Source organism: Podarcis erhardii (assembly GCF_964252035.2).
Source record: "Podarcis erhardii genome assembly, chromosome: 5".
Classification (NCBI taxonomy): domain Eukaryota; kingdom Metazoa; phylum Chordata; class Lepidosauria; order Squamata; family Lacertidae; genus Podarcis; species Podarcis erhardii.
Window position 1 is genome coordinate 41,673,326 of NC_138509.1, and position 18,500 is coordinate 41,691,825.

An 18,500-nucleotide genomic window follows, 5' to 3' on the forward strand; every position below is an offset into this window, starting at 1 on the left:
TGGGGGGAGAAATGAATTAATTCCTTTGCCCCGCAAATAACCCAGAGATGCATTTTAAATAAAAGGGCACATTCTACTCATGTAAAAACACCAGGCAGGCCCTACAAATAACCCAGAGATGAATTTTAAATAAAAGGGCACATTCTACTCATGTAAAAACATGCTGATTCCCAGACCATCTGCGAGCCAGTTTTAGAAGGCGATTAGGCTGGATCCGGCCCCTGGGCCTTAGTTTGCCTACCCATGCTGTAGTTTATACACAAGCAGAACCATTTCTTGTTGCATACCCTCAAACGCGAGTGATGCAAAATTGCCATATTGTATAAAAGTGATTTCAGTGTAGGATTTATGATCTAGCAAGCAAAGCTGGTGATGCTTTCCTCCCGTTAGATTAACAGGAACAGTTGTGAACTGGGGGAAGGCATGTAGTATATATGCTCCCTGCCTGCCAGCACCTCCCACATTTGCCATCAGGCCCAGGGCTGTGAGAGGCATCAGCAGCCAACCTGTGAGGACATCCTGCCCTGTGTGGCCTAACAACTAGTTGCTTCCAACAGCCAGAGATTCAGCTGCAGAATGGCATTTGTTGGAAAATCAAAGAACAAGGAGAGAGGGACTTGCATATATCTTTGCCTGGCTGTAGTGACTATTGTGTTGTGCTTTTAATATAATTCAAGCTGTCTCAATAACTTTTGTTAGTAGGTGGAGTATAAATAAATAAATGGGGTTTGTCCACATCTGGCTAGTGTTAAGGAGGTAAATGCCATCTTGACTACCTGAATAACTCTTATTAGTGGGTGTTTCCATTTAGCATCAAACATATGGCAACCATTGTGAATCTGTTGAGACCCTGAGATCAGCATCTGAGGGAGGTCCAGAGAGTGGTGACAACAGAACAGGTCTTTCCTGTAGTAGCCCCCTGTCTAAAGAACGCTGTCTCCAGGGAGGCCCACTGGGCACCAATTTAGTCGTCATTTCAGCACCAGGCAAAGAATTTTTATTTTGCCAGGCATTTGGGGCAGCTCCAACTCTTGGAAACCTGACTGTGTTTTTAGAACTTTTGTTTTCACCTGCATCTTTTATTCTTCTTGTAAATCAGTTCCGGTCTTTATGTTGTGTGAAGCAGTTCATAAATCTAACAGACTTAAATGTTGTGCTCCACACAATTGTAAAGACAGGAAAACAGTATATGGAAGGTATAGACGTTCAAGAGTTCCATCGACTGTACAGTTGCTGCTCCTTCTGGCTGTGTTCCCTTTAGAGCTCATCAGCTGAGACAACAGATTTCAGGATGTTAGTTCTGGCAGTCCTCAAGCCCAGGGCTATTCATTATATTATACAGTCTCCTGCCTTGTTTTACAAAAGGTATTAGGAGATTTTGCAGGCTACCCTTTTCATTAATAATCTGATCCACAGCTTCAGATTATTTCTGTAATTATTCCACATAAAAAAGGCTACCAAGTATGATTGCAAATACGTCTTCATTTTCATGGTCTGCATTTGTGGGAGAACCGCAATTGTCTGAAGTTCTTAATAATGTGTAAATAAAATTCATTTAGGTTTCTAAATGTCTTCTTCTGACCCCAGGGACCTACAACTTAGCAATGTGGTGCTCTTAACAAAACTAATCACCAAACCGTTTGAAAGTTTAAAAATGAAGGGGGGGGAGAGAGATGTTATTTGCATAGTGAAAATGTTTCTTGAAATTTGCATGGGATGTGTGGCAGTTTCTATATGGATCCAAAACAACGGACATTATAGCAGATTCTTCCTCTGTCTTGTGTTCTGTTCTGGTTTGGGTATAAACAAATAGATTTATGCATTTGAGCGGTTATGCAGAGAAGTGGGGATACAGTTTCAGTAAAATAAAGGTGACCTAAGGTTTCTTGGCTTTCGGTTCATTTGTAGCCTAGAGTTGGGCTGCCATACGTCTGGATTTTCCCAGACATTGCCAAGTTTTCAAAGGCGGAATTGATGTCCTGGATCTTAGGCAAGTCAATCTAAAAAAAAAAGCATCAACAATTTCGGTGGTTTCCTTAAAAAAAAGAAAAAGAAGCTCAAGCAAATTTTGGGGTATCCTGGTTTCTAATATGGCAACCCTAGCCTAGAGTCAAGTTCATTTATGTCGGGCACCTGAAGCAGGCATGTATATGAGCTTTTCTCATGTGTTTTATTTATGCCACTCTCCCTTCAGAATGCTCAGAGCAGCTTTGATGGAACTAGGATGGCCTATTGAAAAAAAGAGGACCGGGCTCCGGCACAGCCATTAGACAGAGTGAGGCAGCTGCCACAGGCAGCAGATGCTGAAGAGAGGAGAATGATGACAAGGCGTTGAAGGAGACAGCTGTGCCTGCCTGACACTCCCTAAGCTAGCCTGCTGCCCTCAAGCGCAGTGGAGGATACTGCCTTATCGTGAGAGGTGAAATAAGGGGGAAAGCTGTAGTTCTGCGGTGGAACATTTGATCTGCATGCAGAAGGTCCCAGGTTCAATCGCTGACATCTCCCAGTAGGACCAGGAAAGAGCCCTATCTGAAACTCTGTTTCAGGTTCTGTACATGGAATGAAGTGGGTGCCATCTTAAGCCAGCAGGTGTAACTCTGTTCTTTCTTTTCTTTACAACCCCATAATCTCCTTTTGAAATACACTTATAGTTGTCAGAAGAATCTTAGAAAAGGGGAGAAGGGTCCCATTGGTCAAAAAAAAGGTAAAAAGCCTAATGCCACGCCCAGAATTGAGATACACAGTATATATGCTAAGAAGAGTTTCTCTAAATTGAAGTAATGAATGATCCACCAACTAGATGCACTGTCCAGTATACTTTAGACTGCAATCCTTTACCCACTTATCTAAGAATAAGCCTCAGTGAAGTGAGTGGGGCTTGCTTCTGAGGAGGTATGCGTAGGATTCTGTTGTTAATCACATTGATTTCAGCCGCAATGAAACCTACTTAGGATGCAGTCCTGGTCACTGGCAGGGTGCTGGCTACTTAATGAACATTTGTTCTTATTTGTTTGTGGGAAGGTTAAATTATATTGGATCATCAAAGCAAGTGCTATCCCATGCTTTGCAGTGTATGTTTCTGACACTTTCCTTTCTTGTGAAAAGGCCTGTCTTTTGGGGGAGTGGGTATCTTGCACATATCTCCAAATCAACTTTAATTGTTGAATCTGAATTTGCCAGTATGTGATTGAATTGTGCCCCAAAATCATGACAGCCAGGAAGTGGCCAATTTCTACTCAGAAGTAAGTCCTTTTGAATTCATTGGGGCTTACTCCCAGGTAAATGGGGCTAGGATAGAAACCCCAACTGAGAACTAGATGCTGATTAAGGAATGCATTTTCTGATGGACTTCTCTAGGCCTAACACAGTAATCTGAATTAACTAATATTCTCTGCTTTTTGAATGAGACTAACAAAACAGCTAGAAAAGTGAAGAAGTGCTGGAGGTATTTGTCCTGAGCAAGATTTCCTGAGCAAAGATTGGAACAAGTAGCATAAGCTCTTACACAAGTCACACAGTATTATCACCACAAGAGGGTGCCTTATGAGTAGTATAGCTATTATAGCTAATATTCTTCTACATTAAAATTACAGATTAAAAACAGCTACCCAATTTATAATAGTAATAGTGGGGTGTTTTTTTTAAAAAAAATATCTTATTATAGGAAAGTGAAATAAACAGAGATCTCATCCCTACTGGAGTCTCTTGTCCCTGCTTTCAACAGAAGTGCACTAGAAAAAGAGACGAAGCTTCAAAAGAAACCTGTGGACAGGTGAATAGCAAAAATTGCATTTCTGTGTTTGTTTGTTTCATAAAATTCATATACCACTTGATTGTAGGAAAAACCTTAAAGTGGTTAACAAAAAGATAAAGAAATAAAATTATCACTAATAGATTTACAACCACAATTTAGAACATACAGAAAGTTAAAACCACAATAGAATAGCAAATTAAAACTCATACAAACTTTCTAAACCTCTGGGAAGGCTTGTCTACATAAGAATGTCTTCAGCAGTTGCTGAATTCTAACTCAAGCGCAGAGGTGTAGGCCCATCACTAAAGAGGAAACAATCACATTGTTGGTACATGAATTGATGTCCACTTGTCTTGATCAGCTGTACATTATTCTTATCACTATGCCAACATATTGTTATCCTTACGCACAACCTTTCACAATGATATATATATACATATACATACATATATATATACATATATATATATATATATATATATATGAAGAAGAGTTTGGATTTGATATCCCGCTTTATCACTACCCGAAGGAGTCTCAAAGCGGCTAACAATCTCCTTTCCCTTCCTCCCCCACAACAAGCACTCTGTGAGGTGAGTGAGGCTGAGAGACTTCAGAGAAGTGTGACTAGCCCAAGGTTACCCAGCAGCTGCATGTGGAGGAGCGGAGACACGAACCCTGTTCACCAGATTACGAGTCCATCCCTCTTAACCACTACACCAAACTGGCTCTCTATAATGACAGTTTAAGTCCCATCAGTATTGTGGAAGATCCAGCTCTTTAGGACATATTAGTATTGATTTCAACTGGTCCATGTCAGACCCCATTGCCTCTGAGTCCTACAGCTTGAGTGAAAGTTGTATGGAAGGCAGACGTTCTCCAAGCTGAGCTTTGGTTTCAGACTGAAAGTAAAATAGATCCCTAAGATTATGGGTGGCAAGCCACTGTATATTTGCACTAGCATAAGGTCTAGCATTGGCGCAAGGGGTTTTTATCTCTCCTCACCCCCCAAGCACACCCTGTGCCATCCCTGAACCTGCCCTGGAGGGTTAGGGGGAAACTCCAGAACAGATTTAGAGAATGCAGAGGGGGAACAAAGGAAGAGATCATTTTGTTGCACAAGGAGAAATCATTGCGCAGACTGGTTTTCCTAACACTCCACTGAATACAAGCCTTAGGGGAAAAGGACTCAAATATGCTACTTGGAAGATGAGCTAGTGTGTTGCCGCTGTTTGCATGGTAGCATGTTCTTCAAGTTTCAGTTCCACCAATCAGCATTTGCCCTGACTGATTAATATGATATAAAGCAAGAATCAGCCACCCCAAGAGTTACTTATATCTAGTCCAAGGGCTGGCAGCCTCCTTCTTCTTAGTCTCAGGGTTGCCATTGTAGATCTCAGTAGGGAGGAAGGCGGCAGCAAAACCAGAAGGAGTTGGCTCTGCTGTGACTCTGCCACCTGTTAACCTCTGTGCTTCCTGCCCTATCAGTCCCCCCCCCTCCCTCCAGTTCTCTCAGCCTTGATTTTAAAACAAGAATAGAAAAAACCAATCTGGTTATTGAAAGAGCCCAGTTTCTTACCTTTTGCATTTTAAGTTGGTAGCAGAAGACCTTTTTTTGGACAAGGCAAGAGAGTTCATCCATCATAAGCTGACTGGGATGCCAAACCCAAAAATAGTCAGGGTTCTTCCTCCCTCCCCTTTGAGGTGTTAATGTAAGTGACTCCATAGGATTGCAGTCTGTCATCCAGCTTGGCTTGTGCCAACGCCTAGCTTGGGATTGTTTCTTGCTGGTTCAGGTCTCACTGTGTGTCCAGGCATGAACAGGTCCAGTACCATATCAGGTGACTGGCTGTGGGCACATCCTCCATGCAGCAAATAATTTCAAATGGAAAGAGACAGAAGAAGGTGAAGAGCCAGGGAAACAGAAAGGCTAAGGACACAGACTATAAACAAGAAGGACAGAACAATTGCACACCAGGCTGCCCCCCCCCCAAAGGCAGCATATTGCTGGCTTGTTGCATATAGGTAAATAACCTAAGAAGTGGAGGCTCTCAGCCAACAAGGCTACTGGTTTATTGTGCCTTATGGTTCAGATCCATGAGGAGCAGCGACTGCTTCCAAACAGTTCTGCAAGCCCAGTTTGAGGTCCAGTGCTCTTGACAGGTGAATCCTTTTCAAACCACCCCACCCACTTTTCTTTTCTTTTCTTTTCTTCCTCCCCCCAGGATGTAATGCAGGTAATATAGATGCACTCCTTTAAGGTATAGTGAAGATTCAGCAATAACAAGAGTATTGCATTATAAAATAGATGAAAAGGGGTTTGTGTTCGGTTACAATGCAAACAGTTGTACATCTGTATGAAATTCCTTTGTGTCAGGTGTCGGGTTATCTAGTTAAAAAGCCATCCCTCTCGCCATCATGCCAGCTTTTCACATGAGCTTTAAAGAGCTATTTCTACCATGCAAATTAATCATACTTAAATTAAAATAAAGTGTGAACACATACAGGTAAATGTGCAAATTTGCTATTTTCACCCATCTCTTCCAGGGCTCTTCCATTTGGCTCAGGTGTGTGTGTGTGTGTGTGTGTGTCATGTATATATCTGTCAGATGAGCTGAATCGGGCTTGCTCTTTACTGCCAAGAAAGAATTAAGTACAAAATCTTCTGTAGGAAGCAATTGTGAAGTGTGGAAGTTTCTAGTCAGGCAAATAAATTGGATTTAAGTATATTACAGTCATAATCTTTTTCTGCCTCTCTCCAGACAGCCTTTGTACATGGAGAAATGAGAATGTATTCGCAGACAAATCTTGACCTGAGGGAGAAGGCTGAGGGAATCTGGATTTTCAATAACATAAGACAATAAAGCTCAGACTTCTAACCTGCTGCAATATGGTAAAAGTATAAAGAGCTTAGCAACTAATAAAAGGAAAGGGTCTTCCAACTCATATTTGAAGATCTAGACCCCAAAAGGACACTCCATAAAGATCATAATGGGTTAGTCAGTATCTAACAGATATGATGTACCTTGTTGACCAATTGTCTGACAGTTGTCTTTTGTAGGGTCTGGATATTAATAAGTCTCGGGTTGATTTCCTTTGGGTATTAGGCCTCATAATTGTACATCTACTTGTTGTGACACTGCAGCTTGCTATATATTTATTTAATGTGATTCCTGTAGGGATTCAAGAAGAAGAAGAAGGAAGGAAGACAGAAATGGAGGAATGCTGTTGCGTTTCTGTGATCATATGCACACATTGCAAATTTTATCTCCCTCTGAGGTATTGTGAATCAAAGTGATTATAGTGTAAGGGAGAGGACATGATCTTGGGGGCAAAGAGGAAATCCAGATGTTTTCCCCTAAGGTCAGAAACCATCTTCCTCCCTTTCTGTTACATGGTGACTATAAAGAGATTCAATTATCACTACATTTCCTTTACTTTTTTTTATTAATAAAGCTTGCTCTAGAAGGCATACAGTAGCTAAATAATATTTTGACAGTTAATGCTAGTGTAAAGCAAGTGTCGCTCACACAGTAAGATCAAGGGAAAACAGATGCATAAGAGATCACCTGCTGGTTTATTCAGTGGAAATGAAGCCTGTTTAAAAAACGGCTCTTCCTGACAAAATAAAGAGCCACTCTCTCCAGCTTGATCTCTGTGTTGATATACAGGCCCTTTATATAAGGCAAATATTTAAAGATTACATACGCATGCATAAAACTGCAGCTCTCCTTTGTAATCTGAGACAAGAGTCGCACTTTTATGTATGCATTATGCATACAGAATCTTATCAGCAGGACCGATATACCACACCTTTGAAAAGTTTTGATGCGCTAGAGCTAGGGATAGATAGACCTGTCAATTTCAATTCTCCTTGTTTCCCATTTTTCTAGTTAAAAACTTAGCTCTCCACATTTTCACATCAGTTTGTGTGTCATTTTTGAAAGAAAGAAAAAAATCCCCATGGAAATTCACCAGCATTTTAAAGGTGCATTTTTACAAATAAACTTGTATGCAATTTTGCCTAATATACATGTTTTTGCAAAGCAATTTCTTCTCACAGAATGCTTTTTTGTATGGTTTTTTTATACCCATGTATATGCATTTTCAACACATTACTTAGCTGAGAACTGAATTGCAAAATTTGGAGAAGTGCAATTTTGCAAGGGTAGCTGGGTTTCAGTTATAATGTTGTTCAGTTCTTTGTTTTTTTCCAGAAAGTGAAAATTTAAATGCAGTTTCTCCCCCTTCCCTATATAGGACTCACACCAGAAGACACACACCCAAACTACTCTCCACCCCCTTGCCCCTCTCCTCACACCAGCCAGGCTGATCTGTCCAAATCAATCTGATGAACAGGGAGGGAGAGATTTGCAAGCACAGAAGGGGACTGGGTTCCAACCACCCCAGAAATTATGCTTAAACTTTTTTTCCCTGTTTAAATAACTTGGACTTGAGGGGTGTGAGAGAAAAAATGCTTAGGAGTCAGATGAGATGATTAGCCACAACCACAACAGACCAAAAAAGAACTCCCAATGTCCAAAAAAAACATAGAATATGTGTACCATGGATAAACATAATCATTAGATATGTGTAGGTCACAGGCTGTCACACAGCATAGCATCAGAGCCTTGTAGTATTTGGTAGAGGGGTGTCAAAAAATTATTTTGTAGCACTGGAGAGGAAGACCAGTGAAAAAAGACCAGAGCTGCCCATCATCTTAATTAGCTCTGAGAGAGCCTATACCTTTATGCAAATTTGTGTAATGGTCCTGTGTTTGAAATCCTTCAAGTGCCTGTGCCTATACTCCAGCTTCTCAAAACTTTTCTTCTCATGGAAAACATGCTTCCATTTTTCAGTCTCAATCCCTGGGCACTTTAAAATTTCTTTAGAATTTTGATGGGTGCAGGTTTGAGGTTGTGGTCTGTGTGTTTCCCACTCCATTAAAGCTTTCTCCAGCACTCTGCAGCCTCCCTGGCTGCCTACACCTACTGATCTAAAAAGCTCCATGGGAGAAGTTAACTTGTGGTGCCTTCCCCTAAGAACAGGAAGCTGGGGGGGAGGCTGACTACTGAGCGTCTGAGTTCGCTGCACTCATTGGGCACAGTATAAGTAGCCTACCAATCCTCCCATGCTGCTAATAAAGCCCAGCTGAGGTTGTCATGGGGTTTTCAGGAACTGCAGGCACCCAGGAAGGCTGTAGGGTACTGCCCATTGGAGACCTTATTTGTAGAAGAAAGGACATTCACAAACACAACTTGGTCACCTTAAAATTAAGCTAAAGGCTGAAAAAAAAAGCCACCAAACCCCAAAAACCCTCACACTCATGAGAATTTATACAAGATTTCAACTAGATAATTTTCACATGCAATTACTTGCTGAATTAATTGCTGGGGAATAGTTGAGGGGGGAGGGACACAGAATGAATTTTTGGCACAGCACTTCCAGCAACACCCCTGCTCCCAAGTGAGTGAGTGTAGGATTGCAGCACTGAAGAAATAAATCTCCGTGAATTTAATGGGATTTACTGCTGAGTGGACATGCATAGGAGGAGTGCACTGCTAATGTAGTGGGTATTGCTCAAAATTACTGAAGTCTTTAGGTGATTTTAAAAACTAGATTAAAATGGAGAATTTTATCCAGGGCTCCAGAGGATGGAGGAGAAGGTGAAGCGCTGGGGGGGTGGGGAGGAGAGAGATAATGAAGCCGAGATGTGGAGTGCAGAGGTGAAATCAGAAGTTGGGTCTGTCATTACTCATGTTTATAGTGGTGATTATGGGAAGGTTTATTACTTAATTAATCTCCTCAATTGTTTTTCTAGCGAGGAAGAAACACTGACGGTCTGAAGATTTGCTAGCTTTTTCTGTTGACGATCTTTTGTTGATGATCTTTGAAGAAACAGGACTACATAAGTAATTGTCAGACTAAAAGTTCTTTCTTTTTATTCCTGAAAGTGTTTGGACATACATTGTGAACAGATGAAAAATCCGTATGTATAATTCCTGGGTTTGTGTATTAGGTTTCTTGGCTATCACGCTAGCACTTCTTTCCTGGTTTCGAACATTTCTTTTACACTGCATTACCTGTTGCATTACCTCTGGCTTTTTGATCAATATACTGCCATGTCATGCTAAATTTCATTTACACTCGTGGGTGTGCAAATGGCAATAAACAGATGATTTATATGGTTATAAGATTGAACACATCAATATTTGCTATTTCTCTCTGTTCCAACACCCTACTTCCAAAATACATGCAATGTATTATTTAAGCTGTCCCATAGGTATTAATGTGTACAACATCATGACACAGATGTAAATATTGTTGCACCAGCTCCCATATATTTCAAAGGGGACTACCACACACACACACACACACACACACACAAGCCATTGATGAGCTGTGTGTATATTATTTTGTTCTTGGGTATCCTTACCTGAGTTCAAAATCTGTGAGGAAGTACCCACAATGGCAAAGACGCACAGTAGTGCAGTGAGCCCATGGCAAGTCTTGAATGGGTGAATTAAGGAGTCTCCAGTGAGGCTTCAACTCATGTGCCAGAATCCTACAGCTGTGGTGGGCAAAGGAATGAACTTGAGTGATACCATTCAATTAAGCCTCCTTGTACCAATAAGTCAGGCCTGAGCAGAGCAGATGATATACCATTGAGTCTTATAAAATACTTCTGGATCAGACTGGCTTGCTGGTCAGCATGAGCAACTGGGAGACTCGGTGTTACTGAGAGCTTCCTCTCCCTCTTACCTGCCTCTCTGTTTTCCTGCCCTCTCTCACCTTGCCCTTAAAACCGCACAGGAGGAGCTAGACCCAACATGCAAAGGCAGAAGCCAGAGAAATAAGTACCACTGTGATAGCGGGAGCAGGGTGGGAAAAGATCGGGTGGGGGAATGGACTGTCTTTGGAGTTTGGTCAAGAACCAAGCTATTGTACACACAAAGCTGGTTCCAAAATTTGTGTGTACGGCACATGCCCAGTGAATCATATCACTTCTCAGGTGTGCTATATCCATAACATTTCCCTGCCCCCAAACATCAGTAAAATATTCTACCTTCCCAAAATATGAAGCATAGACCTTCCTGTTAACAGCTTAGACTAGTTCCCCCTGGGATCCCCCAACCCCCAAATGCTTTGTTTCCTGACTTATTCCAATCTAGTCTATAAGGTCAATCACTATAGAGTAGAAAAGGAATGCATTGCCATTTGGCAGCCTCCTTTACTGTGAGCTGTAACTTCGGACACTTTTCTTGGGATAATGGCCAATAGGCTTAGCTGGTCATAATTTCTCCACAACCAAGTCTTCAGATTCAGGATTGCAGCTGTTTTGTGAGTGAGAACGTTCAAAAATATAAAGATGTTTAAACATAGCACACAAAATAAAAACATTATTATAGCCTCATGTCCTTCACCTTTCCTATATTTGCTTTCTAAAAAGAACTGGTGGTGAGAACCTACTGCAGAGAGACTTGAATTGCCCAGTGATTGATAATAATGGACTGCTGCTAGAATGTAAAACTGTCTAATGTGATCTTAACATTTTCCAAACAAATGGGCAGTTGCTTCCACCGTCCCACTGTCGAAGGTCAATGATCCATATCATATGCACGTTTAAAGAAGTACTTCCTTTGCACACTCAGTGGACAATGTTAACTGCTAGACAACACGTAAACATGCAGAACCAATTGCATTAGTAACTTTGAGACAACCTGCCCCCTTCTGCAGAGAGGCTTCCCCCCACCCTTCCTCCTGGCAAATTTTAAATTGGCAGAATGTCCTTTCTCTCTCTCAGTGCCTCATCTTCCCTTGCCATCTCTAGTCAAGTCTTTGTGTTCAGTCTTTCTGGTACATAAATGGCCTGGCCAAGAAATGTAATTTGGATGCAGGAATGGGATTTCTCCCATCAGATTTCATAGAATCATAGAACTGTAGAGTTGGAAATGATTATGAGGATCATCTATTCCGGCCCCCTGTGATGCAGGAATCATCAACTAAATAACACATGGCAGAGGTCAACCAACCTCTGCTTAAAAACTTCCAAGGAAGGAGAGTCCATGTTCATGTTCCTTAGCTTACCCTTGGGAAAAAAGATGGCTGACAAGCTGCCTGGACTTTTGCCCATCTCCTCCCACAATCACAGGTGAGTGTCAGGTACCTTGCAGAGGGTGCTCTGAGTTGCTGAGAGAAATAGCCCCAACAGGATTGTTCAGAAAATTTGGCCTGGTAACACACTGTGGGTACCCTGCACCCTGCATGTGTGGCCCTCACAGGCCTTCCATGTGCTCAATGCAACCACCTGCTACCACCTCTCACCCTGTGAGAGAGGATGAATGTGTGTGAGAGAGAGGAAGGTGGAATGTGTGGGCATGTCCCAAGGCCACACCCACCAGCAGCCTTGGCCACACCCACTGGCCTGCAGCCCACCCCTACACTGTCGCAGGTAGTGCTTAAGATCAAAAAGGTTCCCCACTCCTGAATAATTGACCATGCCCTAGGATGCTGTGCAAAGAAAGCACTGTAAGTCCCCGGGAAACAGATCAATGTGCGAAAGGTTTCCTGAAGGTAAGAAGAGGGAAGCTGCTAAGTAGCATCTTTTGCGCAAGTTGGTTTGTTACGTGCTCTCTTATACATGGGTGCTGCATTGTGTGGACCAGCTTCCTGATGCTCCTGTATTTCTCAAGAGCAGGATGATTGCCACTGCTTTTCCAGCTCATTTTAATGTCCTTTTTAATATTGTATCATGATTACTACTTTGTTCCCTTCTTCCAGCTAGCTTTTTCTTTCAAAATTCAGACACTTGGCTACTCCACAAAGATCCTCTAAGGCTGTAAGTAAAGAGGGGAAGATTCTCTAGTAATTGGAGGGGGGGAATGTGAAATCCCAGGTGATTTAAAAACATAACCATTTCTAATTGCGTTCAAAGACGAGAAAGTGCAGAGGAGTTCTCAATATGCATGCGTTATTTACAAGGGCTCTACAAACACCAACCCAGGGAAAAAAAATATGCAGTGCGCTTATTATTGGAAAGAGGATTCTGAACAATACACGGACTGAAATAAATGTTTTGTGTAATGAAGTGTGCCTAGAAAGGGGGGGAAAGTAAGTACATTACCGCTTCATTGGTAGCGCTGACGGAGGTGTGGGGGTAGGGTGGGGAGTTGGATTTTTTTGGTAATTATTTAAATGGACTGCAAGCAAAGATAATGAATGCATGGTATTTTACAACATATTGATACTTTAGTAATTAACAGAGCAAAAATCAATACAAAAGTGTGCCAACATAATTAAGAATATGCCAAAGTCACTCTGCCGCTGCATTTACATTTCCGTCCCTGGTTGCAAGCCCTAGGAATGGTAACTTGCCATTTTCTGTTTGCGCTTATGAAATGTCTCTATGTAACAACAAAATATAAACTACACAGGTGCCTTTAGTCACATAAATGTTGTAGATCTTTAACGATAAACACAAAAGACCCTGGAAGACTTTTGTGATTTCTGGGGGGAATACATTAAACCCGTAGTGGAGCTTCCCTTGTGGATTGTACTTCTGTTCCAGTCTCAGTTTACTGCTGCTTTCAGTCATCATGTGATAGACAGGCTGCCATTTCATTCTCTTGAAATGAAGGTGGAAACATCAGTAAAGAGCAACCTTAACGGTGGTGGAATACGCCAGGGAAGGCTTTTCTGAATGGTTCAGGAACCTATTCCAAATTTTAAACAGACTTGGGGTTGTTGTAATTTTGGCTAAACAAAAAAAAAAGTGCCATTGCTTGAGATGTTACACATTAACCTTCAAGTATGAATGTAAAAAAGAAAAAGAAAGAATTTATTGCTACCTCTGGCAACTCTATTCCTAATGTTTACCAAATGGATTACAAGAAGACAGCTATACTCAATCTGGAGCTCATGTTTTCTTACTGTTTTGAATGGTGGGCACTCTGCAGATAGAAGATGCTGAATTGGTTGGTTTAGATCAGGGGCAGGAAAGCTCAGAACCAGAGGCTGGGTGCAACTCTCCAGGACTCTCTCCTTGGCCGTCAGGGGTTAGGTCAGGCCCCTCAGGTCACAGGTTACTCTCCCTAGGTCACACTCTTTATTGCCACTGCCCCCCATCTCTCCTCAAGTGCTTTAGCCATGCTAGAATGTGTCCTTGACACATTTGATAATGCCTCTTGCTTGCCTGTATGGCAGAAAGAAAATAAACTAGCCTACTGTACAGAGGTAAAATCTTCCCACTTTTGCCTCAGACCCTGCCCACAATGGGAATGTGTCCCTCTGAAAGTTGCTCAGAAAGGGAATGTAGTTCCCCAACCTTGAAAGAGAAAATTGTGCTCTAAAAGTCCTTCAGATAAAGTGCTGTCCTCTGTATAGTAGGACACTTGGCCACCTTGTCTGGTCTGCAGGCAGTATAGGAAAGATTTGCCCCTGTTGATGTTTTTTAAGACTGGCTATGCTCTCCCCCACAGGCATTTCTGACATCTCTGGAGTGAAGGGGAGCATGGAACTACTACAGTCTCCCTCATTACTATAATATCTCAGCACCTAGCAATTTCTATTACATTTCATGCTCAAAACAACCTTCTTAACTAGGGCTCCATTGCAGCAGAGAAGTATTAATCCCACTTAATTATGAGTAGGGATATTGGGGTTTTATGAGATAAATTAAAGAGCGACTGTGGCCAAGCAAGGAAATGAAGCCATGTATCTTGCGTTCCACCCACCCACCCTTTTCATTCAAACAACCCATCCACATCCTGGTAGGATATTATAAAAATTCACTCATTCAGCCACACACAACACATTCTTAAATGGAAAGGATTTTATTTAAATAAAAACAGAGTCTAGAACAAAAACTTCTGGTTGCAGCTGGCTTTTTGCAAGATTATATGATTTTAAAGATTTAGGCTGCAATTTCATACACATTCACTTAAATGGAAACACTATTGAACTCAGTGGGAATTACATCTCATTCAACATGCAGAGGATAAGCAGGCATGGCCTTCTCATGAGCCACACACACAGAGTCGCTTGGCTCAGGTGGATTGTGGCCCACCCAAATCTGCCACCTGCAGGGCTGGTTGCCCACCCAGCTGCCTACTATGACAGAATAGCCAATATGGTCTACTCTCAATAAATCTACAATGGCTCTCCATTAATGTCCACCAACTTGGATGGCTTCAGAAGTGCATTGGACAAATGCATGGAAGATAAGGCTATCAACAGCTACTAGCTACAATGGCTATGTTCTGCCTCCATGGTGATCCAACAAGCTCTTGTTATTTTCTCTGTGTTTCCAATTTCCAAGGGGGAGGTGGGGAAAACCTATGCAGAATGAATCTGTTTTATTTCTCAGTACATATGGATTTCATAATGTATGGACAATGTGGACATGCCAGTTCTGCTGTGTTTTCTCTCTGCAGATGAAATGGAAAACCAAGATCTCATTTCGTGCTGACGATTGCTCCCTGACTGTGCTCCACTTGAATTGTTTTTCTGCCTTTTTTTGAAAATAGCACATGCCGAGGTAACTCCTGATGGTTTCATTTTGTTCTGTACTCTGCACAAAAAACAATCAGTGGGGTGGGGGTGGGGGAGCTGTAAAAGCCACATGAGAAAGCACCACATGTGGGAATACAGGGAACATATGTGTGTGTGTACGTCTAGCAGGGAAGCTTTTATGCTACTAATGTTTCTCTGTACACAGGTTTCCTCAAGATGGTCGTGACATCCAAAGTGGTCCTAAGTCAATAGCCATATTTGAAATCCATTGAAAGGTGTTAGGAAATGCACACAGCATATCTGCTATACCTCCAGGAAATGGAAAAGTGAGGCACTTGTTCGCAATGTGCTGAATGTCTCCATTAGTACAGTGATAAATAGGCCATTTGGAGATCAGGTGCACATACTTCTCGGGTGACATCTGGATATGATTAATTCAATCATTGTTTTGGGGAAAGCAAGTAACTCAGGCAGGGATGGAGGCTGCTTGTGGAGTCATATAGAAGGTGCCTATTACCCAGGTCATCTTAGTCTGGCCTTTGTTTCTTTCAAATTATTGTGGCGGGGGCATGCTGAATTCAGAAGAGGGAATTACATTCAAGAGCAAACTTTTCATAGAACAAAGCGGGGGGGGGGAATGAAAACAGCAAAGTTTTGAGACATTTTCTGTGGTATGATTTCTGTTCCTAAGAGAGTGCTCTCATAAATATGGTGATAATTATACAGGTGGGAAGATCCTGAATTCTCAGCATTACTAATGTATTATATTTTATCCTGCCTTTCCTCCTCCAAGGCGCTTAGGGATGTGTGCATCCTTTCTTCAAAACAACCCTGTGAGGTAGATTAGGTTCAGAAATAATTAGGGGCCTAGGGTGAACCTAGGCATCCCTGATCATCATCAAGGCACTGTGTCCGCCTACACAAATTTGACCCATCTAGCACCAGAGACCTTCCACAAGCCTTTGGTGCCTACCTTCAGCCTTTGAACATGTTTAAGCTGGATCCTGTGGAACTGGATGTTTGGTCTCAAAAAGCAGGAGTATCTAACCAGTGCAGCCTGTAATGCAGTAGCAATGTGTTTCTTATTGATGTATTGTATATTTATATCCTACTCTTTTCCTGCAAAGGTGATTAAGGCAGTGCACATGATGTTCCCATGAAATCTTCTCTACAGGGACTAACCAGACCCAGGTCTGCTTAGCTTCAGCAACGTCATTCTTGCAGACTGTGGCCTTGATGTAAGATCTAAAACTGGGAGGTTAGAATTGTAACAATAAAGAAAATTGAGACTGAGCTGAATTTCTGGTGAGCTTGAGAGTTTCCGGTTGACATTTGATGAGGAACAATGGTGAAAATTCTTGAGGCAGCTGTTGAAAGTACGACCAAAAATATTTTTCAACAATGGTGAAACCAAAATGGAATTGGCAATTTCTAAACTGAACCACATATGCACAAGGATGAGAGTGATAGTATTGCAGCCTCTTTAGCCTGCCGCTAATTCCCCTTATAAATAAAGGCTTGTTCACTGAACCTCTTAATTTGTCTTCTCTTATAGTGAGGTTAAGGCTGGTCATGTCTGCTTCCTGTGTTATGGCTCTGTTCAAAGGAATGCTACTGCATGTCCTTCTCATGACGAAAATTGTAGCCCAAGAAGGATTTGTAATGGCCGCATTTGTATTCCTATCTGTGTGACTTTCCTGCCTAACAGACTGATTGGGATTGGTTGAAATCATAGCAAGAGATATGGCAGTGTCCATGTGAACTGGTTCTCAACCAAGCCAAAGGTGAGAAGCAAATAGATACTTGCATACACACTTGTAAGCGTATCTACATACAAAAACACTTGTTGAAGAAACATGGAGCTATTCAGTGGTGGCAACACCAGGTCACAGAATATTGCATCATCTCTTCCTTTGCTTTTTACATGGTGATTCCAGGAAACTGAGCCTTCATCCTGATTTGTTTCCAAGGAGATTAGATGAAGTTGGCTATTTAATGAACATTCATTTGTTTGCAGGGAGGTTAGATGATGTTGCCTCAAAGCAAGTGTTATCTCACACTTTCCAGTGCATTTCCCCATAACTTTCCTTATCCCAGGAAGCCTGATCTTTTGCAGAGGTGCTTTTGTTGCACAAGACCTCCCAACCGCAGCCTGACTTTGCCAGTTTGTAATCAAATCCCTCCTGAAAATAGCTGCAGCCTGGAAGCACCCACAGTTGCCTGAATTTCTTGATCACTTTAGGTTGCCTCCAAACCATCTGTATTTTATGAGAGGGATCCAAATGTATAATGGCAATTTAGGAAGTGGATTAAAGCACTCTGTCACCTGGATAAAACAAATCTACTTTGGAGAGAAGCAAACTTTTCCAGTTAGTTTCCTAACTGCAAATGTACCAAAACGTGTGGAATGAATGAATGTGAGGCAATGTACCAAAAAGTATGGAATGAATGAGTGACTGATGAGGAAATTAGAAAAATCAAACAAGAAAACCTGGATGAATGCTCATTGTTGTATAACCTCCTCCCTGCTAACAAAATCAAAACAAACACTCAATAAAGACCAAACATAGTATAACCTCTGCGTAAACTTGGTGCAAGGAAATCAGGTGTGGATGCTCAATAGCAGGTCATCTGGAGGAACCTTCCACTTTACAGACTTCTAGAAGAGTGTTCCATTCCTTGTCAAAGCTTTAGTATGCCTTTCCTTTATACACCAGCTAAACAGATTTCTGTTGTGGTGATTATGTAGTCATGTGTCATTTCAGAAAACTTCATTAAAAATAAGTTCTATTGTGATTTAACTGTCCCAGTGGCTTCCGGTAAATTTCCAAGTTCCAGCTGGCCACACAGGGCTTACTTTAGTAAAGTATAACACATTGTTAGGTTTTCCTGATAAAGTCTGCTCTTTGTGATTCAGCAAACCTCTTCCTCTCCACGCAACTGGCATCTTCATTGTTAGGCACCCCAGAGGTACACAAATCAAAATGGAGTGCACTCAGATGAAAAAGGTATTCCCAATCATACATGCAGATTACACATTACTCATGCAGTAAAAGAAACAAACACTGTGAATTACACAAATTTAAGTCTGAAGAGTGAACTGTGCCTTATTTGCAGCTTTAAAAACAATTTGGCTATTGTTGCTAGATTCTGCGGCCCTTCGCATCATCCATCACATAAGGCTGTCTCTAGACTACAATAATATAATGTAATATGATCTACATCCTAAGCCCATTTA

General features: G+C 41.6%; 1 protein-coding gene across 4 annotated transcripts in view; it reads left to right on the forward strand.

Annotated features, from left to right (window-relative positions):
• Positions 1-16,555, forward strand: part of LOC309342614 (uncharacterized protein C10orf143 homolog) — a 34,668-nt gene extending 18,113 nt beyond the window's left edge. The window contains exons 6-12 of one of the 4 annotated variants that reach the window (XM_081863356.1): positions 2,195-2,419; positions 3,665-3,772; positions 6,514-6,746; positions 6,931-7,030; positions 9,573-9,663; positions 15,184-15,287; positions 15,468-16,555. The gene's annotated coding sequence lies outside the window, so the exon portion shown is untranslated. Of the gene's footprint in view, positions 1-2,194; positions 2,420-3,664; positions 3,773-6,513; positions 7,031-9,572; positions 9,664-15,183 lie in introns of all 4 variants that reach the window. The other 3 variants (XM_081863355.1, XM_081863357.1, XM_081863358.1) reach the window with 3 other exon arrangements.
• Positions 16,556-18,500: the final 1,945 nt, after the last annotated feature.